This window comes from Phyllobates terribilis, unplaced genomic scaffold, assembly GCF_046119375.1.
Source record: "Phyllobates terribilis strain yellow unplaced genomic scaffold, ASM4611937v1 Scaffold_1__5_contigs__length_1240528914, whole genome shotgun sequence".
Classification (NCBI taxonomy): Eukaryota; Metazoa; Chordata; class Amphibia; order Anura; family Dendrobatidae; genus Phyllobates; species Phyllobates terribilis.
In genome coordinates, this window is record NW_027362761.1 from 45,925,434 (window position 1) to 45,946,580 (window position 21,147).

Sequence of the window (21,147 nt, forward strand, 5' to 3'; positions counted from 1 at the left end):
TAAATTAATTCCTTGAAGTGTATAGATTCTAAAATGGGGTTCACCTGTGGGGTTTTTGAGCTGTTTTAATACCTCAGGGGCTCTGCAAATGTGACATGGTGTCAGCAATCTATTCCAGCCAAAATTGCACACTAAAGTCAAATAGCGTTCTGTTCAATCCAAGCCCCACTGTAAGCCCAAAAAGTAGTATCCATCCATTTATGGGAGTATCACTGTGCTTAGGGTAAATTGCATAAAAAATTGGGGGGTTCATGTTTTCCTGTTACCCCTTGTGAAAATGTAAATTGTAGGCTAAAAAACATTATTCAGGGGCTCTGCAAATTCGACATTGTATGCTCAATTTATTCAAGTCAAAATATCTCTCCAGAAATCAAATGGTGCTCCTTTTCTTTTGAGCCCTGCTACATGCCAAACATTATTTTTCAATGGGGTATTGCCGTATTTGGGAGAAATTGCATGATAAATTGTGGTGTTAATTTTCTCCTATTACCCCTTGTGAAAATGAAAAATTTAGCAATATTTTAGTTTGAAAATGTTTCATTTTTTCATTCAACTTTGTGTTAATTCCTGTGGAGTACCTGAAAGGTTAACAAACTTTCTGACAGCAGTTTTGAATGCACTGATGGGTGCAATTTTTAAAACTTTTGGGAGGTTTCAATAAATAGGCTCCTAAAAGTCACTGCAAACCTGAATAGATCTGTAAAAAAAATAGGATTTGTACAATTTCTTGAAAGATTTAAATTTACTGCTACACTTCTAACCTTTTCAACATTCTAACAAAATAAAAGATTGATGGAATAATGATTGTGTAGTAAAGTACACATATGGGAAATGTTATTTATTAACCATTTTGTTTAGCATGACTATTTACTACAAAGTCATAAAAAATCAAAGTTTAAAAATTGCTAATTTTTAACAAATTTCCAATAATTTCATAAGAAAACACACATTTTATTGACCAAAATTTACCACTAACAAAGTAAAATTAGTCACAAAAACAGTCACAAAATCACTGGGATATGTAAAACTATTCCAGAGTTATTACCACTGTGATGTAGCAGACATCCCTTTAATGGTTCAGTGTGTTTGAAGGACCATGTACCTTCCCCTTTAACTGACTGGTCACATGACCGTGACATCACACAGGTCCTTATGCACACAGTTAAGGTCCTATCTGTGGGTGTGTGTGTGTGCGCTGCAGTATATATAAACCCTGTGTGTTCCTGTGTGGGCACCGTGTGAGAGGCACGAGGCTGTTACCTGTGGAACTCCGGTGGAGGTGAAGCCTGGATCCCTGTGTGAGAGTGTGAATGATGCCAGTAAGCCTCGGAGTGCCATACAAGAGGCCTGGTGGACTCCGGTGACGGTGAAGCCTGGATCCCTGTGTGAGAGTGTGAGGGATGCCAGTAAGCCTCGGAGTGCCACACAAGCGTCCTGGAAGGTGAGGCCTGGATATGAAATGTGCAATATGCCAGTAAGCCTTGGACGGGAGTAACGGCTGGAGACCACGTGTGGTAAGCCGTGAAGCCACAGTGGTGGCGTATGAAATGGACTGTTACAGCTGAAGCCGGCAAAAGGTAATACTTTTGTGTTATGAACATTTACATGGACATTGTTTAGTATTACCTTGCGGAAGGCTGTAATTAGAGCCAAGTGGGCCGGTCTGCCACTTGGGCTCGTGGACTTTATGTGTGTGAACTACGGTTAATGGAGTTAATAAACTGCTGAGTTGAGAAATACCGAGAAATATGGCTGGTGTGCACTGATTGACGCAGCGAAGCGAGTATCCCCCAGGATAATAAGTAGCGCTGCCTTACACCACATAAAGTGACACTGGTCAAAATTGATAAATGAGGTTTGGTCATTAAGGTCAAAAGTGGCTTAGTCTTTAAAGGCTTAAAGGGTTATTCTTATGTTATGAAATTGGTATCGTGTTTGCGTAGGTTTCCTCCGGGTTCTCCGGTTTCTTCCCACAGTCCAAAGATATACTGATAGGGAAATTAGATTGTGAGCCCCAATGGGGACATTGCCGATATTGTCTGTAAAGCGCTGTGGAATTAATGGCGCTATATAAGTGAGTAAAATAGTTAGTGAGCATGATAACAAGAAAGTTTGCTATTGACTTGCTTATTTTATTTGTGTCATTCTGTTTTAGAGCTTTTGTCTGATATTGTTGTCAAGGACACCGTCCACCAGACCTGGCCAGGTATATGCAGTAGCTATATTCCAAGCTGAAGACTTAATGCCTGAGATCCCAGTCACCTCTCTTCATCCTATTAATTTTTATACATCAGTTAGACAGCTGCTCATCTCCTCCTCTTTGTCAGCTCCTGATTAAGAGCTGCTATAATCAGTCCTGCAGAATCACAAGCCCCTGGCCCCCATCAGTCCTCGTTTCCAGGGCAATTCTCCTAATCATTACTCACTTTCCTGAGCCATGTTCAAAGGTTTTGCTATCTCTGTATGCAAATATAGTGAAACAGTGTAGATTTCAGAACAAACAATTGACATATTAGAATGTGTCAGAATAGCATGATACCCTCAGGAGAAGGATACTAACAAGAACTATCAATCAAGTAGGAGTGCTCGCACCCCAGCAACAAGGTAGGGAAGAGGCTGGAGAGCTTTGTGCTCTTGAAGACAAATATTCAGAATAATCCTTTCATTTTGCAAGTCTAAGGCTATGTTCACATGTCCAGTAATCATCAGTTAGAGCGGATCCAGCAGCAATCCATTAAGAAAAGTTGTGTAGTAGACAGAACTTTTTTGTTCAGCTGAAAAAAAAATGATTTCAACTGGATCCGTTTTTTTACACTGAAGTCTATGGAAAACGGACGTGTTAAATAGCCATCAGTTTTCTTCCATTTGAAAAGGATGCGTTTTTTGCTTACTCAATCAGTTTCAAATGAAAGAAAAACTGATGGCTATTCAATGAATCCGTTTTCCATAGACTTCAATGTTAAAAAAACAGATCCAGTTTATAATCTTTTTTAGCTGTACAAAAAGTTGCATCTGCACAATTTTTTTACTAACTGATTGCTGTTGGATCCATTCTAACTGATGATTACTGGACATGTGAAAACAGCCTTACAGTATTTATGAAAAAAAATAATAGCAGATGCAGGAAAATATACATTATTTCCTAATTGTTCTCATGTTCCATTTCAAGGTAGTTCAATGAATGAAAAAAATGAATCCTCTATTTCTCCTGTGTGTATCAATGTCAAATGTGTAAAATCTGTACATAATGCATGATGCTATGGGTTCAAGAACTAAAATCCCATTTTAAATGTATCTCACTTACTTTTAAACATATCTCAAGCTCTTTTCTTTATAAACCGTCACTGACTGTACATAAATGGTAATCAAGTACAGAAACAATCAAAAATTTTATTACTTTTCAAAGCAATTTATGCCAGAATTCCAGCAAAATTGCTTTGATGAATTGGGGCCATTGTGTATATACCAGACTACATACATTTTTAGCTATTCATTGGATAAGTGATCATTGTTGGATCAGTGTATCATTGGATATAAAAAGTCTACACACCCCTTTTAAAATGCCAAGTTTTTGGCATATAAAAAAATCATACCAAGTGGATACAATCCAGACGTTTTATGACCTTTAATGTAACCCATAATCTGTACAAACCCATTGAGAAACAAATCATTTTGAGGGGGGAAATAAAAATAACAAAATTAAAATAATATGGTTGCACAAGTGAGAGCTACCTCTTATAATTAAGGATGTGGTTGTGTTCAGAATTTAATTGCATTTAAACTCATGTTAAGTAGTAGTCAGTACACAGATGCCATCATTTAAAGTGATTGTTATTAACCCCATAGAAAGTTTAGCTGTTCTAGTAGGATTTTCCTGACATTTTCTTGGTGCATTTAACAGCAAACGCAATGGTCTGTAAACAGCTTTCAATGCAGCAAGGAATCTCATTGCTTAACATTATTATCAGTCAGGGAAGGGTATAAAATTTTTTCAAGACATTAGGTATACAATTTAACACCGTCAAGATGGTCATTAAGAAGTGGCTTAAATTTGGCACAACAGTGACATTACCTAGAACTGGATATTCCTCAAAATTGATGAAAAAAATCATTCCGGGAGGTTGTCAAGAGGCCTACAGCAACATTTAAGGAACTGAAGGAATTTCTGGTAACTACCAGCTGTGTACTGAGTGTGACAACAATTTCCCGTATTCTTCATATGTCTGGCCTGTGGAGTAAGGTGACAAGACCGAAGCCTTTTCTTAAAAAGAAAAACTTCCAAACCTCAATATGTGTTATGGTCTGCTGAGAACAAGACAACCATTTGGCCATAATTCCACTGCACATCACCAAAGGAACACCATACCCACAGTGAAGCATAGTGGAGGCAGTATTATATTTTTTGGCTGCTGGAACTGGGGCTTTATTCAAGGTGGAGGGAATTATGAACAGTTCCAAATATCATTAACTTTTGCATCAAATCCTTCAAGCCTCTGCTAAAAAGCTGAAGAGAAATTTTATCTTTCAGCTTGACAACAACCCTAAGCATACCTCCAAATCAACAAAAGAATGGCTTCTTCAGAAGAAGATCAAAGTGTTGAAATGGCCCAGCCAGAGCTCAGACCTGAATTTAATTGAAAATCAATGTGTTGACCTGAAAAATGCTGTACACAGGAGATGCCCTCAAGATGTGACAGATTTAGAGCGCTACTGCAAGTAAGAGTGGGCAAAGATTGCCATGTGCCATGCTGAAAGACTCCCACCCAAAAACACTGAATGATGTCATAAATTCAAAGGGAAAATCAACAAAGTATTAGTTTATGCATGTGCTTATTTATGCAACCACATTCTTTAAGTTCTTTTTTTTTTTCATTTTCCACTCAAAAAGATTTTCAATTGAATTGTACAGATTATAGGTTACATTAAAAGTGGAAAAAGTTCTGAAATGATTCTTGTTGCTATGATTTTTTATATGGCAAAAACCTGCCATTTTAACGGGTCTGTAGACTTTTTTTCTATTCACTCCATTTGTGCATATTGGAGGTCTAGGTCAGTTGTATGTGTATAGTAGATGCACAGACTGTTTGGGCTCGTATTAGCTTTCTTGCATCTATAGTTCTCATGGTTATTGCTCTTTGTGGCTTACCATTTATGCATGTGCAGGGTAGCACATATTCCATTTTATTCCATTATATATTATTGCTACAGATACTGATAGTATTCCATACTATGCTGTGCTATATATATTTAATAGTGGTACATAGTCACATTGGCCCCGATTTGTTAACATTGGAATTTCGTACACTAGTCTTATTGAGACCTACAGTGCCTACAAGTAGTATTCAACCCCCTGCAGATTTAGCTGGTTGACACATGCGGAATTAACTTGGCATTGTGACATTTGTACTGTAGATCAGTCTGGAAGTGGGAAATGCACTGCAGCAAATTTTTTTTTTTTTTTTTTTTTAAAAATGTTAAAAGTTAATTCAGAGTGTCATTTATTATTCAACCCCTCAAACCACAAGAATTCTGTTTGGTCCCCCAAAAGTATTAAGAAGTAGTTCAGGCACCAAGAATAATGAGCTTCACATGTGTGGATTAAAGATCTCTTTTGCCAGCCTTTTCTGACTATTTAAGACCCTCCCCAAACTTGTGAACAGCACTCAGACATGGTCAACATGGGAAAGACAAAGGAGCATTCCAAGGCCATCAGAGACAAGATCGTGGAGGGTCACAAGGCTGGCAAGGGGTACAAAACCCTTTCCAAGGAGTTGGGCCTACCTGTCTCCACTGTTGGGAGCATCATCCGTAAGTGGAAGGCTTATGGAACTACTGTTAGCCTTCCACGGCCAGGACAGCCTTTGAAAGTGTCCTCCCGTGCCGAGGCCAGGCTTGTCCGAAGAGTCAAGGCTAACCCAAGGACAACAAGGAAGGAGCTCCGGGAAGATCTCATGGCAGTGGGGACATTGGTTTCAGTCAATACCATAAGTAACGTACTCCACCGCAATGGTCTCCGTTCCAGACGAGCCTGTATGGTACCTTTACTTTCAAAGCGTCATGTCAAGGCTCGTCTACAGTTTGCTCATGATCACTTGGAGGACTCTGAGACAGACTGGTTCAAGGTTCTATGGTCTGATGAGACCAAGATCGAGATCTTTGGTGCCAACCACACACGTGACGTTTGGAGACTGGATGGCACTGCATACGACCCCAAGAATACCATCCCTACAGTCAAGCATGGTGGTGGCAGCATCATGCTGTGGGGCTGTTTCTCTGCCAAGGGGCCTGGCCATCTGGTCCGCATCCATGGGAAGATGGATAGCACGGCCTACCTGGAGATTTTGGCCAAGAACCTCCGCTCCTCCATCAAGGATCTTAAGATGGGTCGTAATTTCATCTTCCAACAAGACAACGACCCAAAGCACACAGCCAAGAAAACCAAGGCCTGGTTCAAGAGGGAAAAAGTCAAGGTGTTGGAGTGGCCTAGTCAGTCTCCTGACCTTAACCCAATTGAAAACTTGTGGAAGGAGCTCAAGAATAAAGTCCACATGAGACACCCAAAGAACCTAGATAACTTGGAGAAGATCTGCATGGAGGAGTGGGCCAAGATAACTCCACAGACCTGTGCCGGCCTGATCAGGTCTTATAAAAGACGATTATTAGCTGTAATTGCAAACAAGGGTTATTCCACAAAATATTAAACATAGGGGTTGTATAATAATTGACCCACACTTTTATGTTTAAAATTTAATAAAATTCAACTGAGCAACATAACTTTTTGGTTTGTAAAATTTATGCTTCTGTTCATAAAACCTACTCTCGTTTGCAGTTTGAAGGCTCTAACTTATTTGCATCTTATCAAACCAGCTAAATCTGCAGGGGGTTGAATACTACTTGTAGGCACTGTATCTAGAACACTGAGATCACCATTCAAATTGTGCCCATTTTGTCATGCAAGCATTTATGTGTCTATCCCACAAGCCTAAGTATAGCTCTAAGCAATCCATGCCCATGCCGGAGAAATAACCATTATAACATATATGCAACATAGCTGCCATGTATTAATTTAACAATCTGATTATCCATCAATGGTAAAACATGATGTGTTCCCTTCAAACGATTTGTTTTGTGGAATACAAGAATGTCTTATAATACAATATATCATATATTTGTTTTTCAATTCTGCAGACTTTATGCAAACTGTTAATTCACAGATAAGATGAAAATATGTGCTAGCATTATGCTTATAGAAGGGATTTATCACAAGATTTCACAATATAAGCATTTATATAGAGACATAGAGCTCTTATGTCTGGTGAGACTGCTGTACTTACTTTGAAAATCCATGTTAGAATAGCTGTAAAACCATTTCTGAAAGTTTCCCTCCTTAATATTAAATTGAGCAGTTTATGGGTTCAGCTACATCTGTATTTTAGGATTATGCAGGCATTCTTACATGGATTTTCAAAGTAAGTACACTAACCTCATCAAGTCTAAGCAATCTTTTTAGTAGTTTGTATTGTGAAATCTGGTGACAGATCAGTTTTAAGGCCCAGAATTTTTTAATAATGATTTTATAGAAGATGACAACCAATAAAGAACAACTCTGTTGTCCAATTATTTTAATGATCTGTACAGATCACCTTCTGATCTTATGACTGGTGACAGGTTTAGCCATTTCTGGGTCAAGAATCCATTAATGGCAGCCTGCTTTTTATGTCAGATTTTTTTAACATGTTTTAAAAAAGGAGGCTTCACTTTCATTGCTCTTAATGAAAATGTCTGCAGGATTTGGGGATGTACTAGCGTTCTTCCTGTCATTCTTGACGTGTCTTAATGACTATATTAAGCTGATAAGTACTTCTAAAGGACAGCATAATTAATGAAGAAACATGTCAATATTCATGTTTTCTCATCTTGTTTCAGGGTAATGGGCTCTGCATTTACGAATATCAATCATCTCGGCCAGTAATAGTAAATGTTCCAAGTCGGAAAATTGCCAAAACAGCCATATATGTGTGTTTATAGGAAAAGAGCATATTATTCAAAGAATAAAAGTATATTACTACGTGTAGAAAATGAAAATATTCGGACACCGTATGATATTCTGAACAAGTGTTAACTATATTGTTATCCTTAACATGACATAGTAACAAATAAATGATGTTTTGCTTAGTATTCATATCTCAGACACATGTTTTTGGCTGTTCGTACCACTGTTATTACTGAACCCACAAAGTAGCAATGAGCGTAATGATTACACTGCAGTCAATGCTTTCAAATCTGTCTTGTTTTTATTTTTAACTTGGCAGAAGACGTTTAAATCCCTGATTCTGTATTTTCAAGCAGCAAGTGCCATATTGTTTTAATGTACATTATGCATGCGAGACACATACTGCAACATATTGAGCATATCAAATACAGTTTGTCATTGCTAATCGGGTTATGTAGCTAAAAGTATAGTAAAGATATTTACATTTTCCAGGAAAGTTCCAAATCAATGTAAAATCATTAGCTAAAACAATGTTTCATAATTCTACATATACGGATTTAGCCTGAGAAATTAGCAGCCACGTTAATTGCAGAATGTAATAATGCAGGTAAATGGTAAATGTACTTACAGTGCGGTGCTGCTTGCTTCAAGATCAGAAGGGACTTTGCAGCTTTCACTGGTCTATTTTATAGAAACCCTTGAATAACAGGTTCAAGAGAGATAAGTCAGATGTATGGGAAATTCATGGCTGACTAATTTGGTGGGTGGAAAATTTGACTCACCATTTTATTATTCAACGAAAGTATAAAGCCTAAATGCAACTTTATCCATAAAAGCAGTATAATTAATGTGGTAGTACCTCATGTTCATGATGACAAACCATTATTCACAGATATGACTGTACAAAAGTTCACAGTTTTTTAGTGGGTGACTTTTTTTATTTTGCAATCAACGTGATTTTAATAAGTTGCCTGAACTTTCTTCTCTTAGGCCTCATTCAGACATTCATTTTTAATGTGCGTGTTCTGTCTGGATAGGTCACGTACACACTGTGCACATTATGTGCCATTCAAATATCTATGTTTTTTATTTTCAGACCATAAAAAAGAAAAATTGAGACATGTCTATTTTTGATGCAACATAGTGGGAACTAGAGATAAATATACAAGGGGAAAAGCATTCCTAGGACAATAGCGTATAAACTTAACATATAAGAGTGGGTAGGGCTAAAATGTCCCCTCGTAGTTACCCCCTCACTTTTATGTTTGTAGACCGGGACTAGATATCTGGCTATGCTCCAAGCAGAAGGATGCGTGAGTAAGGCACAGAAGCTTGTTGAAGACAAATTTATGATACATTACTATCTAGTTATCATTTATTATCAAAGTATATTAACCTAATACTCGAAAAATATATAATTAACCTTCTAAGCTACCTGAAAGATTTTTCCCAGCTCATAAGGGGCTTACAGAACTTCCATTGTTAGGAGGACTATATTCTATGGTCACTTGATGTTTCATCAGTTTACACCAACATCCATCATTCCTTGAGATTCAAGTTTGTAAATTACTATCTCAAGCCAAATAGCAGATGACCATAGGATATTTGTACTCAATGGTTTAGCGTTAGTTATGTCAAGAAATCACTTCACATTTTATAACATTTACCATTAGATCAACGGGACTGCAATGGGTACAAGGGTTGCACCAATTTTCACCAGTTTGTTTATTGGCAAATTTGAGGAATGGCAAATTTTGCAAAATTCCTGTTATCAACAGAACATTATTATATATTATTATATACCATAGATACATTGACTATTTATTTTTCATCTAGCAAGGCACTGAAGAATGAGGTAAAATATTCTTTTAAGAATTAAACAAAAACACTAGCGGTATACAATTTACTCTGAATTTAATTAAAATCCAAATTGAATGTCTGGATGTCCTGATAACCTAGATAGACTATATAATAATTACCAAATCAGGGAACATTAATAGTTAGAATTCAACAGTGGTGACCATAAAATGGTTTATAAACATTGCCATCAGACAAATTAAAGCAGCACTCCAGAGTTTTTTTTAGTTATTTCAGTGCTGGATTGGTGTCACGAATTTAAGTTGGCTGCCCATAGTAATATACAGGCGCTTCTCACTAAATTAGAATATCATCAACAAGTTAATTTTCTTCAGTTCTTCAATACAAAAAGTGAAACTCATATTATATAGAGTCATTACAAACAGAGTGATCTATTTCATGTGTTTATTTCTTACTGTTGATGATTATGGCTTACAGTCAATGAAAACACATAAGTCATTATCTCAAGTAAGTTAGAATACTTTATAACAACAGCTTGAAATATGTTTTTAAAATCCGAAATGTTGGCCTACTGAAATGTATGTTCAGTAAATGCACTCAATACTTGGTCAGGGCTCCTTCTGCATCAATTACTGCATCAATGCAGCGTGGCATGGAGGCGATCAGCCTGTGGCACTGCTGAGGTGTTATGGAAGCCCAAGTTGCTTTGATAGCAACCTTCAGCTTGTTTGCATTGTTGGGTCTGGTGTCTCTCATCTTCCTCTTGACAATACCCCATGGATTCTCTATGGGGTTATGGTCAGCCAATCAAGCACAATGATACTGTTGTTTTTAAACAAGGTATTGGTACTTTTGGCAGTGTGGACAGGTGCCAAGTCCTGCTGGAGAATGAAATTTCCATCTCCAAAAAGCTTGTCGGCAGAGAGAAGCATGAAGTGCTCTAAAATTTCCTGCTAGACGGCTGCGCTGACTTTGGTCTTCATAAAACACAGGTGACCTACACTAGCAGATGACATGGCTCCCCAAACCATCACTGATTGTGGAAACTTCACACTAGACCTCAAGCAGCTTGGATTGTGGCCTCTCCACTCTTCCTCCAGACTCTGGGACCTTGATTTCCATATGAAAATTGGAACTCTGAGACCTTGTGGAGTTTGTCAATGACTGCCTTCTGGATATCTGTCAAGTCAGCAGTGTTCACCATGATTGTGGAGCCTACTGAAACAGACTAAGGGTCCTTTTAAAACGCTTAGGAAGCCTTTGCAGGTGTTTTTGTTAATTATTCTAATTTACTGAGATAATGACTTTTGTGTTTTCATTGGCTGTAAGCCATAATTATCAACATTAACAGAAATAAACACTTGAAATGGATCACTCTGTTTGTAATGACTCTATATGATATATGAGTTTCACTTTTTTGTATTGAAGAACTGACATAAATTAACTTTTTGAGGATTTAGTGAGAGGCACTTGTATTTACCACCCACATCTTCATCTGTTATCAGTGTCGTCTTCTGCAGTTTGTAACATGCCAGATTGCTCTAGTTATTACTGGGAGAGGCAGAAGTAATTTATCAAAGTAAGTTTTTGAGAACCAGGTTCTTATAGACTTACATTGAGAGCTTGTGACCTTTACCTCTGACTTCTGATGAATCAGAATTTGTGGTCACAAGATAGCAGATCGGGACCAAAGCGACACCGGGAAGAGCTGAAGACGGCAGTTGGCAAATATATGACTAGAGTCAGGGAACTTAAATTAGTAACACCACTCCAGCGCTGCAATAAAAAAAAGTCTGACAATCCAAAGAGTAATGTTTCTCTTTGCGGAGAGTGACATATCAAGCCTAAAATGCCAAGGTGAGGAGACCTTTAAGCCGCACTGTTCCTCTGGGAAATATGCAAGTTGTCCCCTCAGAGAGGAAGAGGACTAGCACTCTAGTGCCACCTATAGGAAGTAGCAATCTTAAAAAGTCAATATCGACTCTCTAACTAGCCTTGACATATGACTTAGAATAAAAGCCAAAACCAAAATCTCAATTTGCAGACACTGTGTTTCAAGGTACTGCACCTCGTCAGTGCAATTGGATCCCGGTTAGACACCTCTCACCCAGCCAAACCAGCTCTCACACTTTGCACTGACGCGGGGCAGTACCCCTCGCCTTGATAAAAGTCTGAGAAAGAATTCTGAACCAAAACTAATTTTAAAGCCAAAGAAAAAAATGAGTAGGTTAAAAGAAAAATGCTAACCCAAATAACGTACAAGGGCTGGCTCAGACTGGCGTATAGCCAGCATATAACTCGGATGAGTGCTATCCGATGTTTCATCAGATAGCACTCTCTCCAATCTTATATAATGGAGCAGTGCCGACCAGCGTTTATTTTCTCATGCCAAGTCGTCATGAGAAAAAAATTGCTGCATGCTGCGATTAGCATCTGAGTGCAGTGTGATTACCGAGGACGCTGGCAATGGAGAAGATAGAGAAATTAATTTCTCTGTCTCCTCCGCATCTGTGCTGCGATTCTCTCATGCGAGAGGATAGGATTGCAGTAGCATGACACTCGGCTCATGCTCGCAGCAGAGCTGGATCCGAGTTTCATTAGCTCTCGTATCCGATTCTATATGCTAATGTAACCCCAGCCTTAAAGAGGCATATAAATTAATGTTGCATTTAACACAAAAGGAGTGTCTCAACCCCAAAACATTACCCCTATTGATGATCTACACAATAAACTAATTCCAATAGCACTTTTAATAAATCTCATATTATCATTAGGAATATCCTTAATAAACATTGGCATAAACTGATTAGAGAACCCATTTTAGGCTCTATCCACGTCTAACATTCAGGAGAGCCCTGAATCTACAAAGTATTATTGTGTAGGGATGTGGACTGTCTTACCCTGTTCCTGACCCTGAAGACAACAGATGCACTATGTGAATACAGTCGTGCGGTTTTATATGTAAAAGTAACGTGCGTCTAATGTAATGAAATGTAATGTATTATGTACAGCATATAAGGTGTTAATACATAATGTGAGCATTGTATAAGGATAAGCCTAGGACAGTATAGGATATAGAATAAGGATAAGTAGGTTTAGCATGAAAGATAAGAAATGGGTAAGAATAGGATTAACCCAGTGGGTGGACACTAGTGCTGATAAAAAGAGGGGCACTTACTGGTTAGAGGGAGTTCAATGTCAGTGTCAGCCAGTGAAGTGCATAGTAGAGTTCAAGTTCAGGTGGGGTGATTGGTTGCTAGGGGCATCATGGGTCAAATGTTCAAGGCAGTGGGAGGCCAAATGAAGTTCCCTGATAGACATTCCAACAGCATCTGGAGCCTAGAGCTCAGGCTAAGTACAACGGAACAGGCCTGGTCTTCTGATATCACGAGGTCGGGGAACGTAGATTTACGTGGGGGGCAGGTGGTCGGTCCCGGGTGCACTGCCGGAGTGGAAAAAAAATCCATGAGGCTGATAGAGACAGCGGGATTGGGGGTTGTCCAGAACGAATAGGTGGCAAGACAGAAGAGGAGTTGTACTAAGAAGGAAAGAAGTGCAAATTGCTGTGCCCTATCCCGCTTGTGCCCACCGGATGAACTTGGACTGTTTAGTAAAAGTTGGACTGTTACAAAGAACTTGGTGTCCTATGCATTGTGTGCGGTGGCTCCTGAGGATAGAGGCCTACAAATGAGTTTTATGCACCCCGCACCTTACAGCATACTGAGACTGGGACACTGCTTGTCTGTAAAGTACCAGAGCGAAACCGTACAGCAGCTTGGTCGCAACTACCGCTCTCAGACACTTTACAATTGCACCTAGCAGACTAAGGAACCTGAGACAAACAGTGCCTAAAAAAAATCTAGGGCATATACAAATGCAATAAAAAGAATGCATATGCTGTCCTTGTATTAACAACAACACTATGGTCTTTACATCAAACATAACACAACATTTTCAATATCAACCACTGTTTAGATTTCTAGTCAAAATATGTGATATATCTTATTGACTGTACTTGAATAAAACAGAATGTTGGAAGAACCATCCAACCACTCCACAGCAGACTCAATAAATGCAGGTCCAATTTCAAAAAAGGTTTCCTGAAACATGGCTTATCTCATCACTGCATTACTGAACATAGTAGTATCTTAGGGATTGTCAACATTACTCCCATTAATTGGATCCTATAAAACGCCCCAAAAAGATTTGATTCCCTCAAAAACATTGGATATGTTCCACCCAGTTCAACTGGTGATCAGAAACATATAATCAAAGATATTATTCAAGTGTTTGCTTTGTTCAGTCTGACCATTAGTCTCTGGGTGATAAGCTGATGAAAAGGACAATTCAGATTCATCTTATTACAGAATGTCCTCCAGAATTTAAAAATGAAATAAGTTCCTTGATTGCAAGCAATATTTTCCAGAATACCATGTAGGTGTACAGTATATTTAATAACTTACTTAAAGAGGTTATCCCAGAATTGATTTTTCAAGTTCCTTGTAGTCATCTAAACCCACTTAGGTAACCCAGTCTTTTCTTTAGATACTCACTGACTAATTTACTACAGAATTTTCGGACTCCTGCTCCTCTATATTTGTGATTCTTTGAACAGTGTAAAGTGGGTAGTCTTTCTCCATAGGAGACTAGAAGCAGCAGTTGTCTGAACGTCTCTGCTACATACAGGGGATCAGCAGATCCCCTGTATATAGCAGAAATGGTCCTGTGCTATGAGCGCCGACCACTAGGTGGCGCTCATAGCGACAAGATCATGACAACCACAGGCGTCTGCTGCAGACCCTGGGTTGTCATGCACGCCCATTGGTGACCCGCGATCACGTGATGGGGTCGCCGGTGGGCGGGGCTTATGACGCGCAACCCGGAAGCGCGCGTTAAATGCCGCTGTCGGAGATTAACAGCGGCATTTAACATGTTAACAGGCGCGGGTGGATCGCGATTCCACCCGCGGCTGTTGCGGGCACATGTCAGCTGTAAGAATCAGCTGACATGTGCTCGGTTCAGTGAGGGCTCAGCGCAGCAGCCCTCACTAAGCCGGGGGTACGCAAATGTGCGTACTAATACGGCAACGGTTGGAAAGGGGTTAAATATTATATCAATGAATGTAATTGCAGTCTGTCTCTATCACCAAGTGTAAAGGTTTCAAATCCTCCAATTCTGTATGTATTTCAGATATATTTCTCCTGGCTCCAAAAGCTGTTTTTGCTGCCCATAGCAACCAAGCACAGCAAACCTTTCATTTTAGGAGAGCTGTTTAAAAAATGAAAGCCGAGCTTTGATTAGTTGCTGTGGGCATGCTTTTAATGAGAATAACCATTGATGGTTTAATAACTGGTACTCCTGTTCTTGCTCTGTTTCGTCTATCACACAACCGTGCAGGTTGGAGAGGAGAATAGCTGTTCCTCCTTTGATAGCAACAGTTGCACAGTGTCCATGTCCATCCTTTGTGGTGAGCATGGTACAATCACACATTTGCTGTGTTTCTGCAAAGGAAGAAGATGATAAATACTATAGAAAAATAGCAGGTGTCTATTGAGCATGTGCAACCTGTTATGAAAGAACTACTTAACTACTTAAAGGGAATAACCCTTTAAGTTTCAAGAGTTAGATTACCCAGACAAAGAGACACAATTACACAGTGTATAAATCAGTCCACCACTCCCAAAATAAGTGTTCCCGTCTGAGAATGTGAGGTCAGTAGTGTTGAGCGAGCACTAAAATGCTCGGGTGCTCGAAGCTCGGGCCGAGCTCACCGTGATACTCGGGTGCTCGACCCGAGCAACGAGCCCAATGTTAGTCTATGGGAGACCCGAACATTTTTGCGGCGGCACCCCCAGCAGTCTGTAGAAAGCCTAAAAAGTGCCCAAAACTATAGTGACAGTGCTCAAAAGACATGGGGACAGCATGGGGATCGCCCCAGGAAGCATTTCTGACCCCCAGGTCACTGCTGTCAACAACGTTGTCAGAGGTATTAAGCCACTTTTACGGGCTCACAATAAAACGTTCAAAAACGAAACTGAAAGTGCTTTCCTGTGAAATATGTTAAGGAAGTTCCTTTCCAGGGTAAAGACTTGTGTATAAGGTAAAATAAATAACCAAAAACAAAAATATTCCTCCACACCTTGGGCTATGTTCACAACTAGGATTTTTCATGCGTTTTTGCACGTTTGTATTGCTTTCAACCGTGACAAATGCATTTACCGGGAAATGTCATTTTAACATTTTACAACCTTATCTGGCCATGTGCTGTGTGACGCATGCATAAAGTGCTGAAAAGACATGGGAACAGCATGGGGAAGACCCCTGGAAGCATCTCTGACTCCCAGGTCACAGCCTAAAAGTGTGCCCATCAGAAGTGATCCTTGCCGCATCAGAAGATGCAGACTTGCAACTATCCCCGTTCAAGTCCTTGTCCCAGGGCAGTATTCAATTGTACCTCCCCCATTCCTTGCAATGAAAGCGCAAATATGCAGCCAACCACCCACCCGCAGGCTGCAATACCATACTGCTAGCTTTCACTTGAAATGGGGCCTGTTAGTTTGGAGGAGGCCGAAGCTGGCCACTACCTCATGGCTGCTTTGGCAGCGAGGTATCCATACTCAGTCCCCAGCAGCCCGGCAGCCGGGTGTCCACACACAGTCCCCAGCCGCCTGGGGGCGGCCGGGTGTCCATAAATGGTCCCCAGCCGCCCCTATTTCTCCTGTCACCTTCCCCCACACTTTTCTTAGCCTGGCCTGCTTTAGGGCAGCATTGGACGAGCCCACCAGAGAACCAGACTCCTCCGGTGGGCCCTGGCTTCTCCATCAGGGGAGTTGAGAGTGCCAAGGTGAGGAGCATGATGATGATGATAGAAGTTAGCATCTGCTTTGTTTTCTTTTAATGCAAGCATAAGTGTGCAGCCTGCCACCCACCCACCCCCAGGCTGCAATGCCATACTGCTAGCTTGCACTTGAAATAGGGCCTTTTAGTTTGGAGTAGGCCAAAGCCGGCCACTACCTCATGGCTGCTTTGGCGGCCTGGTATCCATACTCAGTCCCCAGCCGCCCGGCGGCCGGGTGTCCATAAACGGTCCCCAGCCGCCCCTATTTCTCCTGTCACCTTCCCACACACTTTTCTTAGCCTGGCCTGCTTTAGGGCAGCATTGGACGAGCCCACCAGAGAACCAGACTCCTCCGGTGGGCCCTGGCTTCTCCATCAGGAGAGTTGAGAGTGAAAAGGTGATGAGCATGATGATGATAATAGAAGTTAGCATCTGCTTTGTTTTCTTTTAATGCAAGCATAAGTGTACAGCCTGCCACCCACCCACCCCCAGGCTGCAATGCCATATTGCTAGCTTGCACTTGAAATGGGGCCTTTTAGTTTGGAGGAGGCCGAAACTGGCCACTACCTCATGGCTGCTTCGGCGGCCTGGTATCCATACTCAGTCCCCAGCCGCCCGGCGGCCGGGTGTCCGCACTCGGTCCCCAGCCACCAGGGGGCGGCCGGGTGTCCATACTCGGTCCCCAGCCACCCCACGGCCGGGTGTCCACACACGGTCCCCAGCCGCCTGGGGGCGGCCGAGTGTCCATACTCGGTCCCCAGCCGCCCCTATTTCTCCTGTCACCTTCCCACACACTTTTCTTAGCCTGGCCTGCTTTAGGGAAGCATTGGACGAGCCCACCAGAGAACCAGACTCCTCCGGTGGGCCCTGGCTTCTCCATCAGGGGAGTTGAGAGTGCCAAGGTGAGGAGCATGATGATGATGATAGAAGTTAGCATCTGCTTTGTTTTCTTGGAATGCAAGCGCATGTATATAGTAGCGGCTAGGCCTGAGGTGGTCAGCGTTTTGGCGCATATCCTACCTCCTCCGAGGATTGCTGGATGTTTTCCTGCTACTATCCCAGTTCTATGACTCACGTTAAAACAAAGCTTCAGGTGATAAGTGATGGATGAGATGGTGGCAAAGGAGAAAGAGCAGGAGGAACAGGGACCATTCACATCAATATCAGGCCAGTCAACCACACATGTCTTGTAGGATATGTTTCAGTACCAAAAGGAGCGGTTCAGCTACACAGTTATAGGGCATACAGTGAGTGCCTACCAAAAATTTTGAGGCACTCCAATGCCCCTTGGAAGTGACATGGAGGTCAGAGGGCCTTAACTAAACCATTTTTTCCATTTATAGCAACTGGTTCTCCTGTGCACTGTTGGCCTAAGCAGTGAATGTAAGGCTTTCCAAAAATTATGAGGAACTGCAATACCCCTTGAAACAGACGTGGATTACAGCGTACTAAAAATCTTCTACCCATTATTGGGGAGTGGGTCTCCCTTAGTATTCGCCTATGCATTGAAAAGCAAAAGCTAACTAAAATTAGGAGGAAATGCAATGCCCATTGGAAGAGTCGTGGAGGTTAGAGTTAATTAAAAACAACATTTCAATGCCCCTTGGAAGAGCTGTGGAGTTCAGAGTGGTTTAACAAGATGCTTTTAATGCCCCTCGGAAAAGACGTGGAGGTCCCAGTAGCTTAACAAGACGGTTTTAATGCCCCTCGGAAGAGATGTGGAGGTCGCAGTAGCTTAACAAGACGGTTTTAATGCCCCTTACAAGAGCCATACAGTACAGCATCTTAAAAATATTATTCCCATTATTGGGGAGTGGGTCTCCCACAGTCTTTGCTTATGCCTTCCAAGCAAAAGCTGACAAAAATAAGGACGGAGGAACTTTCAATAATGGCAACACGGACCACGGTCACCCTGGTGGTATAGTGGTGGTGGAGGCTGAGGATAAGGAGAAGAACATAAAACAGCCGAAATGAGGAAGTGTATACCCATGTGTGGGTGTGAAGCGGTGCATGTGAATACACCTCCCAAAATAACACAGTGGATTTGACTTTATGTTACTCTGCTGGCATTTGGTGGTGATGAGAAGACTGGCCCAATCCAGCCCTTGTTCATTTTGATAAGGGTCAGCTTGTCAGCAATATCAGTTGACAGGCGAGTGCGCTTATCAGTTATAATTCCCCCAGCGGCACTAAAAACACGTTCCGATAACACGCTAGCGGCAGGGCAGGCCAAGACCTCCAAGGCGTACAGAGCGAGTTCATTCCAAGTGTCCAGCTTGGATACCCAATAATTAAAAGGCACAGAGGAATCACGGAGGATCCTGGTACGATCGGCAAGGTGCTCCCTCACCATCTTTAGAAACTTTCCACTCCTTGTGAGAGTACCCCGCGCCTCAGGGTCTGTCCGAAGGGAGGGTCTGAGAAAATTGTCCCAGAACGTTGACAGTGTTCCCCTGCCTCTCCTGGATTGGAGTTGCTTCTCTCTCGCATGTACGCCTTGCTTGGGCAACGAACTGTGACGTCTGCCGCTAGCGTGTTCAGATGGGGATTTTTTTAACAGTTCTGCAGCAAGGGCCTTCTGGTACTGCCCCATTTTTGTAGACCTCTCCACCTCAGGAATAAGAGAGAGAAAGTTCTCCTTGTAGCGGGGGTCTAAAAGTGTCACCAACCAGTAATGAATGTCACCCAACATTTTGAAAACGCGAGGGTCAAGGTTAAGGCAGCGTAACATAAAGTCAGCCATACGTGCCAGACTGGTAACGGGCAAGACTTCCGTGTCCTCACCAAGATGACGACTGACCATGCTCTCCTGCTTCTCCTCCTCCTCCCACCCCCCCCTGTCCTCAGGCCATCCACGCTGAACCGACAGTATGACAGTTGTATAGGTACTACCGTCTACAGCGCATGATACAAGCTCCTGTTCTTCCTCCTCCTCCTCCTCCTCTCCCTCATTGTCCCCCAATGCACGCTGGGATGAGATGAGGCTGGGCTGTGTGTAATCGACCGCTACGGCTTCTTGATCCATCTCATAATACTCTGGCTGCAATGCCTCCTCTTTAATTCTCTGCAGAGAGCGTTGAAAAGACAGACAAGTGGAATGCTGATGCTAATGATGGTGTCATCACCACTCACCATCTTGGTGGACTCCTCAAAGTTTGTCAAGATGGTACATATGTCAGACATCCAGGTCCACTCCTGAGGTCTTATGTGTGGAGTCTGACCTGAATATCGACGGCCTTGTTGCAGCTGGTACTCCACAACTGCTCTCTTCTGCTCACAATTCCTTTGCAACATGTGGAAGGTAGAGTTCCAACGTGTGGGGACATCACACACCAGTCGGTGTGACGGAAGCTGCAAACGCTGCTGCAACACAGCAAGGGCGGCGGAAGCTGTAGCCGACTTGAGAAAATGAGCTGACAGGCGGCGTACTTTGACAAGCAGATCTGGCAACTCGGGGTACGATTTAAGAAACCGCTGAACCACGAAGTTAAGCACATGAGCCAGGCATGGTACGTGTGTGATCTCGCCTCAGAGCCGCCACCAGGTTACAGCCATTGTCACACATGACCATGCCTGGATGTACGTTCAGCGGTCTCAGCCACAGATCTGCCTGCTCTTTCACAGCTGTCCACAACTCACAAGCAGTGTGAGGTTTCTCACCTAAGCTTATGAGTTTCAGCACAGCCTGTTGCCGCTTGGCGGAGACAGTACTGCAGTGCTTCCAGCTTGTAACTGATGTGGTGATATCTGAGATGGAGGCTGAACATGAGGAGGAGGAGGAGGATGATGTGCAGGAGCTGTACACTGTGGGGGCAACTCTGACTGACATAGGGCCCGCAATCCTCGGTGTGGGGAGGATGTGTTCCGTCCCAAGGTCCGACTGGGTCCCGGCTTCCACTATGTTTACCCAGTGTGCCGTCAGGGAGATGTACCGTCCCTGGCCACAAGCACTTGTCCACGTGTCCGTTGTCAGTTGGACTCTCCCAGTAACTGCGTTGTTGACGGCACGGCAGATGTTTTGGGACACGTGCTTGTGTAGTGCGGGGATGGCACACCGGGCAAAATAGTGTTGGCTGGGGACCGAGTACCGAGAGACGGCCACCGCCATAAGGTTCCGGAAGGATTCCATCTCCACCAGCCTAAAAAGCAGTATTTCCAACGCAAGCAGTCGTGAAATGTGCGAATTTAGGACTTTGGCCTGTGGGGCGTTGGCTGCGAATTTCCGCTTTCGTTCAAAGGTCTGGGATATGGACAATTGAACGCTGCGGTGGGACGTGGACGTGGATGTTGATGCTTTTTCTTGAGAAACTGCCATAAAAAGTGAAGACTGAGAGGAGGGGGCATCTTTGCATGCAGTATGGACAGGGGATTGCCTTGCACACACAACAGGGGGTTCTATTGCATGCACAACAGCGGAAGAAGCAGTGGTGACACCCGCTGACACTGGTCGTGGACCCTGGGGCTCACCCAACAAATTCGGGTGCTTTGCTGCCATGTG

General features: G+C 42.3%; 1 long non-coding RNA gene across 2 annotated transcripts in view; it reads right to left on the minus strand.

Annotated features, from left to right (window-relative positions):
* LOC141165808 (uncharacterized) overlaps window positions 1-8,697 on the minus strand; it is a 110,433-nt gene extending 101,736 nt beyond the window's left edge. Inside the window, exon 1 of one of the 2 annotated variants that reach the window (XR_012251207.1) lies at window positions 8,622-8,697. This is a non-coding gene — a long non-coding RNA (uncharacterized lncRNA). The remainder of the gene's footprint in view (window positions 1-8,621) is intronic. The other variant, XR_012251208.1, reaches the window with a different exon arrangement.
* Between the last annotated feature and the right edge of the window lie 12,450 nt (window positions 8,698-21,147).